The sequence below is a fragment of the Corvus moneduloides genome, chromosome 13 (assembly GCF_009650955.1).
Source record: "Corvus moneduloides isolate bCorMon1 chromosome 13, bCorMon1.pri, whole genome shotgun sequence".
Classification (NCBI taxonomy): domain Eukaryota; kingdom Metazoa; phylum Chordata; class Aves; order Passeriformes; family Corvidae; genus Corvus; species Corvus moneduloides.
In genome coordinates, this window is record NC_045488.1 from 16,972,277 (window position 1) to 16,981,807 (window position 9,531).

A 9,531-nucleotide genomic window follows, 5' to 3' on the forward strand; every position below is an offset into this window, starting at 1 on the left:
AGGTCAGACCCTTTGTTTGCTGCTTAAAATTGCTTTTCAGGAGACCACAAACTGCTTTGTGGTTTGGGGAATCTGAGTTCAACTCTCACTGTGTCTAAGGGTAAGAGGAGGCTGTTGTTTTCATGTCTCTTAATATCATGTCACCATTAATAGGGCAAGCATGTGCAAGCAAGGAGATAAGAATTAATCTGAAAAAAATCTGTTTGCAGAGTAGACTTGCCCAAAGTGCACTGTTGCAGATGAATCCATAAAGCTTCACGTTAGACTAATAAAAGCTTTCCAGTTTTAAGGAGAGCTGAATGGAACAGTGAACATGATGATGATGAATCACACCAAGTGGCTTTTTTGCTGACTAGCAACAGACACATGAATACACATAAGGGTGTATTAGCTGGAGCAGGAAAACTGTTTCTACCATATCTCATAAGCCACTACCCCTCATGGGTTCTTTGCATGCAGTGTCTAATCAGACAAAACCCGGTGAAGCTACAAAGCATTGGCTTGTAAAAATAAGTAAGTTGAGCCCTGATTTAACCCCATTACAGCAAATTTGCAGCTACTTTGCTATGTTAACTAAAAATTTGTTAAATCACAGAACCCTGCTTCCTTCAGCATTCCTCAAAATGTGTGTCCTGGTTTGGAGATTTACTCGCCCTTTTTTTCAATGCAAAAACACATTTGGCAGTTTGAAATATATCCTAATCGTGCAGGCATGCTCTGTAATTGTCTGGGTTGGTTTTTGAGCTGACCTCTGAATGAAATGAGTAGTTTGGAGAGCATCAGAACTGGCAAAACCTGCCTTCTTGCAGATTCCTGTCTCATGGTTGGCTGTAAACTTGGAATGAATTATTTTCCAGATATGGAGACATTTGTGTTGCCTCCCGCTCCCCTTGGGATTTCTCTGATATCAAATAATATACAAGGCATGCAGCAGGGTGTGCTTTCCTACCATCAGAACCCTCAGAGGCATGTTCTATCTTAATGGTTCCTTATGTTCACAAAACTTGCAGAAATGTAATTTATCTTTTAGAGTTTGATCTGGTCAGTCAGTTCAATCAAGAGTGATTGAATGGGGTGAGAGATAAGAAAGAAAAGAAACTTAGTTTAAGAAATAAGGCTAAAGGAGTGGGCTGCACCTATAGAGCACTGCCTCTCAGCTCTAGCACCCAAGTGAGAAATGTGGATCTGTAAGGTGTTATGTGTATTAAATGCTACTCAAAATCTGTGTTGTCAGACTTAACTATACTGTTAATATCATAGGAATATCTGTTAACTGGGCTGTCTGCGACTGCTGTAATGTTTGTTAGTGGCAGCAAAGAAGAAAGTGATTAGCCAACTAAATTTTAAATTTGGGGGAGGAAATACTTTTTACATGTCTCAGCACATATTAAAATATAGTACTTTTTTCCTCAGGTGGGCTTCTTTTAATAATAAAACAGGAACATCAGTGAAAGATTAAGTGGGAATTGCTGAAAAAAGGTCAAAGCAGAGGAAACAAGGATAATGCTTTTTATCTTTACAGAGGGTTTTTTGAAAGCGTGCACAGGAATAGCTGTTTTAATAGAGGGAAGCTGTGTAACTTACTGTCTTCAGTGTGTGTTGTGTTCTTTCCAAGGTACAGGGAATCTGTACAAGTTTGCATAATCTTCTTGGCTTCATTTGCAAACCCATCTAGTTTTCTGTAAATCAGAGCCTTGCCAATTCAGCTGCTGCTGAGAATTGCATAAATGCAGGATACCTCTCAATGCCATCTAGATAATCCAGGTGGAAACAATGGGAAACAGAAGCAGATAGAAGTCTTACAGACACATAAAACCCCTCACTCCTTTCCGTTTGTTATTTCCTGACTCATAATGCACCAAAATAAAAGGACATTATGTAGTATTTTGGATTTGAGTATTGTGGACCTTAAGGACACCACAGCACTGGGTTCTTCCTGTCTCTGCTAGTTTGAGGAATAGGTGGATAAAGATTAAACAGCATTTTTTTTCATTAAAAAAACAGAGCAAACACACAGAAAAAAACCCCCAAGTCTGCAGACCCAGCTGCAACTGCCAGTACTGCACATCATAACACACTGACATGCAGGGTTGTGAGAACATTCATCTATTCTTCACAGCAAGAATATATGGATCATGGATATAAAGGGTTATGAATGTCTGAGGCCATAATCCAGCAAAGTATTTTGAATGCCTTCTACTCCAGGGCCTCACCTGCATCTCCTTCTTGGGGTTGTTCCTTTCTTTGATGTAGTTTTCATTCTCTGCCCTGAGACACAAAGAGAAATGTCAAGGAAGAATCCATGTGGTCTGTCTCAGGCAAAGCTGAGACAGCAGCTGTGGCAAACAGTGTTTTTCCTTGGCTTAAACCTGCAAAGTGCTACAGCCAGTGATAGCTGGCTGTGCCACTGAGGAAAATTATGCAGGTCTGGTGTTTCTACAGTACAATTTGTGAAAGAGTAATCAGGCTGGTGCAACTTGCAAAGCTCTGATAAGTTGTTTTAACTTGGGACACATTGGTATTGGTATTAACATGGAGATCTGTGTGAGTTTCCAGTTTAAAAATAGAGCATTTCTTTGCAGGCCCAACTGGTAGTTTGTTATGTTTTTCTTGACAACAATATTAGTTGGAGAAATAGCCTGGGAAAATGCCTCAAAATCTTTCCTGGATTATGATTTTTTGCAGCCAGCAAGGATGAGCCTGCCAGACTTCTTTCTACTTAATCTGGATTGCTGTGCTACTTCCCTATTTTTTATTGTACACATGTAGACTATGAACTAGAATAAAAGGGTGATGTAATCTGTGCAGGCTGTCCAGAAAAAAAAAAACCTGGAAGATTAGTTAGGTGAGAAAGTAAGAAGGGAAACAAGAAGATAGAATTGCATATGGGGGCTAAAGGCCAGTCAGGAGGGTATAGAGAACATGAAGGTGATCTACAGAGGGATGAATCCTCCCCTCTAAATGCTGCTGTGTTTTTATGCCTTATCCTGCTCCTACAGCCTCCATTTGTCTGTGCAGCCACCACATTCCTTTGCCACAGGGGAAGATGTTTGGCAAGGTCTAGGTAACAGGAAATTCTTTGTCACCCTTGTCTGCGTTTAAAGTATGCAGGAACTTTTTCTGTAAAAATCCTTTCAGTGGTTCCTGCCACACTGGCAGAATCTGGGTTAAATTTCTCCATGCTAGGACTTCATTATCAATTATCTTAACCAGGAAATTACGACACTTCAGAAAATAAAAATAAAAATGCAAACCCACCATTTTTTGCTGCTTTTCAGCAGATAGCAAACATGTAGCACACATGTGTGTGCTTTTATTACATTCACATGCTGCCATGTCTGAGTGCAAGGCATTTCCAGGAAATTAACAACTGCTGGGAAGGACTGTGGATACAAGAGACAGCCCAACTTACAACCCAAACTGGTTGTTAGTCCATGGGAGGTGCTCAGTGCTGAGACTTAGTGTCATAAATTGGAATGAAAAGCACACAGGCTTACATGTCTGCGTGCAGGAGGTACAGACATTATTGCCGTTTTGTGCAATTAAGGTGTTGACTCCTCCCTCTGCTTCTCCATCAGTGTATGAGCTGCCAGCATTAGGAACACTACAGCTGGCAAAAGGACTGTTAGGAAGGGTTTACTCTGGTTCCATTATATTTGTGAGTCACAAGCTATTAACAGTTTGGATTTAATTAAAGAAAAATTCTAAAATCCAAGTTTAAATTGAGTGCAGATTGTGTAGGGATTTGTGCCATTTCAGCTAAGTTGTTTTAAAGATCATTTTACCAACCCACCCAGGTGCATACACAGCTTTGGCCATAGACACATATGGAGTACATACAGCTAAAGCCTGCCTGTTTGACTAAGCCTTAGTCAAACAAACAGTTCCATTAGAGCAAAGTCTCAGTGTTGCAGAATTGAGCTTTAATAGCCATTGCACAATGAAAAGTTCTCTCTTGTGTCAAAGCTGCTGGGTCTTTAGCTGCTGTGACATTTGGTATGAAGGTTTAAAAACCAAACAGCTGCCCACAATGAGCATGGCAATGTTATTTTTCAATTTCTAAAGAAAAGGCTGATGTTCAGAGGTGCTGAGCATTTCTTTTTGATCTGAGTAGGACACCTGCATACTGTATTAAAGGTGTGAGATGGCAGAAATTCCTTTTTAAACTACTTTAAACCCAGAAAGCCCTGAAATCTGTTTTCCCAGTTTCTCTTTTGCCCATGTCTGTTTTGCCTGTGAATCAATAGCGACAACATTTCTCTTTAACATATGTGTCACTGTCAGTTATAGATACATTTCTCAGACAACATGGGGATTTAGCTTTGCTTCTATTTTATTTTCCTGGTTGAGAATTTACAAGAACACAACAGTCCACATAAAAAATGCTTTTTACTCACACCTGTTGTTTAAATTTGCCAGGCACTAAGTTGTGCAGGAACTTGTTAGCTTTCATTACAGCACCTGGAAAAAATGTCGTCATTCTCTAAGTAGAGCACAGCCTACCCTCCAGCACCAGCACACCTTGAGCTTGATTCTCCTATGATGGATGTGTCCTTATCTTGCTTACCTTCACACTGCAGATTGCTTTTATTGGTGATGAAAGGATGGAAAGAACCTAAGCTGAGTGGCAGACATTGAGATGAGTGTGCAGGTAGTAAAACTGTTCTCTACTGAGTAATGTTAATCACACTGAGGCGTAACTGTAAGGTAAGTGTGATGTACATTGCTACACACCAGAAAGTACAAGCATCTGAAACAAGGAAACGGTCCTGGTTTCATTCAAGGTAAAAGAAATAAATGATAGTATTTCCAATTCAAGCAGCTGTTGAGTTATTCCAAGTCACAAAAGAGATGAACTGTGTTACACTTAGTGCTTACTGGGGAAGTCACTCATCCCAGGCAGTTGTCTTCCCTCAGCAGCAGTTTTAAAAATTTTCTTAGTTGTTTCCCATAGCCCTGCTTGCAAAGATACAAAACAAATACCTACTTTAGTTTTTGCAAATATCCTATTGCAGTATAAATCTGTGCAAATATCAACTTGATTTATCCTGTATGGAAAGGGAATAAAGTAAAATCCCTGCTTACTGATTTCTGTAGCATATAGCAATTGTATACTTAGACATCTTTAGAGAGGCTCTTTTGAAATATGTCTGAGTTTAGGAAGAAAAATATGAAGAAAAGGAATGGACTTTGTAGTATGCATGGACTCACTCCAAAAAGAATATGCAAGCCCAGTGCCAAATGCCTCCACCCAAATACCCGAGACGTTACTAATTTGATAAGAGTCCTTTTCCTGTTTTTTACTAGCCTGTGCAGTTTCTCAAGCTATCTGTACTGTGTTCCCACGAAGAGCAATTTTAGTGGCATGGAACATCTCTGCAAAGCGAAATGAAGGTGTAGTTGCAGCACAGGTAGGTGAAAGCACACGGGAATGGATGGTCAGAGCAGTAAATGTGTGGAAAGTGGGCTGGCAACCAGCCTGCACGTATAGCTGGGTGAGTATTTGGCATAAACTGCAGAGAAGCCTTTTGCTTATGGCAGTAGATATTAGTAAAAATATATGCTGGGGCTTCAAATAATGTTGAATGGCTTGGAAAAATTGCTAGACTAGGTACTGAGCAGGATCTAGAGTCTTTTCTCTAGAAGAACATGTAAGTACAGTAAATGCAAATCAGGACTGTATTCTTCACACGGGGTACGCCTGAAGATTCACACAGAAAATTCGGAACCACGTTTTCCCTCCCACTGCTGTATCTGTCCAAGCAAATGTGCCTGTTGTCTTTCTTCCTGACTGGTAGACACCTGCTGTGGAGGTGGCACTTGGTGCTGGCACCTGAGGATGGCTGAACGCAGTCGCCTGGCCCACTTCTCTCACCAGTAAGTCAGTGTCAGGCTGTCAGAGTTCTCACAGCCACATCTTTGACTCACAGACTCTGGGACATGTTCATTTCATTAAGCTTTGTATTTTGAGGAGAAAGGGTAGAAAGAGAGGTAGTTACCACCCAGTTGTGAGGAGCTCTCCCTAGAGCAAGCCAGAAAGCTTTTCCCAAGTGCCTGCGCACGTAATTCTATCTTTGGGCATATGAGCCTCACAATACCTTGTGGTTAATATGTTTCATCTTTCTGGTGTTTTACACTTTCCATGGTTTGTTACTTTGTTTTGAACAACATAGTTGAGTCTCAAAAGATACACATAGAAGATTAAAACTCACTGATGCTGTGTGGTCCCTCTGGCACTGTGAGCAGTGGTGATGCACACCATCGTTTTCCATGGTGTCTTGTACCTCTGCCCAGTAAGTGAGAGAAAAGCTGGAGAGGGTAAAAAGGTTACACACAGCAACTGAATTCTAATGATAAATGTGAAGACATTCTCAGGCACAAAATTGTTCAGTCCTCTCTGTGTTGTTTTCCAGAAGAGATTGTTACCTGGAGAAAAACTTCAGGAAAAACAGAAAAAAATTCTGCATGTTTTCTTTTCTTTGGAGGGAGAGTGTGTGTGTGGTGGTTTTCTCTTTTTTACACTGATGTATTTCACAAATGTTCCTTCACCACATACTTTCAGCTGGTGAAAATTATTTTTCTTCTGAGTCCCAAAAAGTTTCAAGTAGACCCTGAATTGAAACTATGAGGAAATCACCACTGCAAAACTGGAATTTTAAAACTAATGTTTTTGCAAAGAAGAAAAATAAATGTGTGTGCCCTTTGGCTGATCTGTAACCACAGCATGGTCTTTTCAGCATTCCTTTTCTTAACATGCAAAATATTTTCCAGACTCCCATCCTGTTTTTTTAGGAACTGTGTCAGACCGCATGCAACTTCTGAAACTAAGGCAGTAACGGTATGGCACTATAAAACTTTCATACTCTATTTTATTGAAAGTATATAATGTCCAGGTGACACATCCTGAGTACACAGGAAAATGGAGTAGATTAAGCAGAGCTGATGATCTCACTGTCTGAAGACCCACTGCTTTTAATCCTACTCTTTCTCTTGGTCCAGACATCTTACACGCTTAAAGATTTGTTCCTGACTAATGTTTCTCAGCTGAGCTGTTGGGAAATTCACCTACCTATGACCTTAGTTTGGAAAAAAACCCAAACCAGCCCAAACAACTCAGGGAAGATTTTAATCTTAAACTCAAGCTGTGAGTATGTCCTTATTTCTGTACCTCTAGGGGGAACGTGCCTGGTTTTATGGCTGGGTCTGACTGTCCTAGCATAGAATGTTACTGGTGCACTTTGGTAGAGCAGCACTGTTACTGCAATGGTACATACATTGAGATCATGCAGCTCTTACCTTACTTGATAAATAATAATACTCTGAGAACTGCTATACTGACCAAGACCAAGCAAAAAAATGTATGTGGGTGAGAACGTAATAACTGAGTTAATTCTGTGACAACCAAGAAAGCTTCCACGGCAGTGGAACCGCTCCTTTTGCTAGCAACTGGTTGAATGGGTGAGGGTTTTTACTGCCATCTACTGTACAAATGCTTCAAGCCAGAGGGAAATAAAAATTCTGTCTCTTGGCTCTCAGATGAAATTGCTTCTGAAAAGCGAGAGAAAGCGGAGCTTGATTTCTCTCTACATCTAATATTCCCTTTATTTACCTTCTTTTCAAATTCAGAAAGAATTTGGGTCTTTTATATCCTTCCTGTGCTGAGAGTAGAATCATCAGGTTTGATCAAGGGAATTGTTATCCCTTCAATCTTTGCATTTTCCATCAACATAAATTTTCCAGATACCTATGTATATATAGATAATATTTTTATTGCTGTTTTCCTATTTTTCTTCATTTTATCTAGTACAAATATAAATTACAGTCCTTTTTGACAACTTTAGCTCTTGTCTGTTAATTATATTCCATTAGATTCAACATTTTAGATCCAGAAATCTTTACAAAAGTTAGTCTTTAATTATTGAAATCCAGTTGGAATAATGGGAATCCATTGGATTAATGGACCATTTCATTGTTCCACAATAAATCCAAAAAAGAAGACAAAGGAGCTTCCTTATACTACTACTTTCTTCATTTTTAAAAGCCCTTTCCTACACATTCAACCTACAAGCTTCAGTCTGGGTATTTAATAATATGAAAGAGCAGAGATGGGCTCATGATTTCAGGTCTGACCAGCCCTTTATCAGGGGAATACTGATACTAATCACTTGCTTTCTATCTTTCAAACCTTACATGTTTTTTGTTAAAAACATTACCCATTTTTTTCAATGGAAGGGTTACATTTAGGGGCACATCACTGGAGAGTTTGTCAGTGAACTCAAAAAGCAAAGGAGATCATCATAGCAAAAAATAACGTGATCAAAGTCCAGACCCTACAAGCAGGAACAGTCATAATAACATCTGTTAAACATTGCTGAGACATCAGAATCCACAAAAGCATTTGCAGAAATGGAGGAGGACTGATGGAAGTGATGAAGTTGTTTTCAAAATTCCTGATTTTTTTTTTTTACCCCAAGAGTTATGTTTTAGGAAATGTTGATGAAGCCTCACAATTTGCAAATGCCTGATGTTTCCACAAACTGGTGACCATCAGCAGCAGAGTGAGCATATTGCACCTTTTGCTGGTGGGCTACACCACGGCAGAACAGCACAAAAGCTGCTGCCCACCTTCCTGTGGTTCCCCGGCTCACATCATCACAGTGTTATGAAAAAGCCAGTGAATGCTGTAGCATACAACTGAAGAGCAAGGTAACTGGGAGGATACATCAGCACTTTGTTTGAAGATCTTGTATTATTGAGCACTTGGTGTTTGCCTTAAAGGCTCTAAAACCTTAAGGGATTCTTGATGGTGAGACTCCAAAGCTGGGCCCAAGTGGAGGTGAGTGAGCACAGCCCTGACCCATTGTGTCACACCATTCTTTAGCGTCTGAATAAGGCATATCTCAGCACAAATCCAGCAAGTATAGCCTGGCAAGGACGCAGAGCAGGGGAAAAGTCAGCTGGTTTAGTGTTAAACCAACTACGTGGAGTTTTTACGACCATGCCAAGGGGGTGTCCAGATTGACTTTTCTGGCTGTATTACATAAAGAAGATGGATTACAGGTGAGACTCTGTGCCTATACTTCTGAGTCACTGATGGACAAGAATAGAAGAAAAACATTGTCTTTTTTGTTAAATTAGAATTGGATCAGCCTCATTTTCTATTGCTATCAGTAGAAAAAGAGTAGAAAATCCTCAAAACATTGTAAGCCTGATACCTCAACTCAAAGTTAGCAAACCCAGCAGTTTAAAGGAAGATAAAACAGATGACAGCAGGCCAAGTTGTGCTACTGGACTTAGCACAAAGCTCTCCATTAAGGCAACCAGATTAAAATGGCAAACTCTGTTTCTGGCCCATTCAAAAGTGTGATGTCAAAGAGTGTTTGTGTGAGCAGGTTAATGTAAGAATGCAGAGAATCCTGCTGCAAAAAGCTTCCAGAGACAGTCTAACACAGTGAAAATGAGTTACAAGAAAGTAAATATATCATCTTGTACCAGTTGGGTATGAAGTTGTACTGTGATAAGCAATGGAGT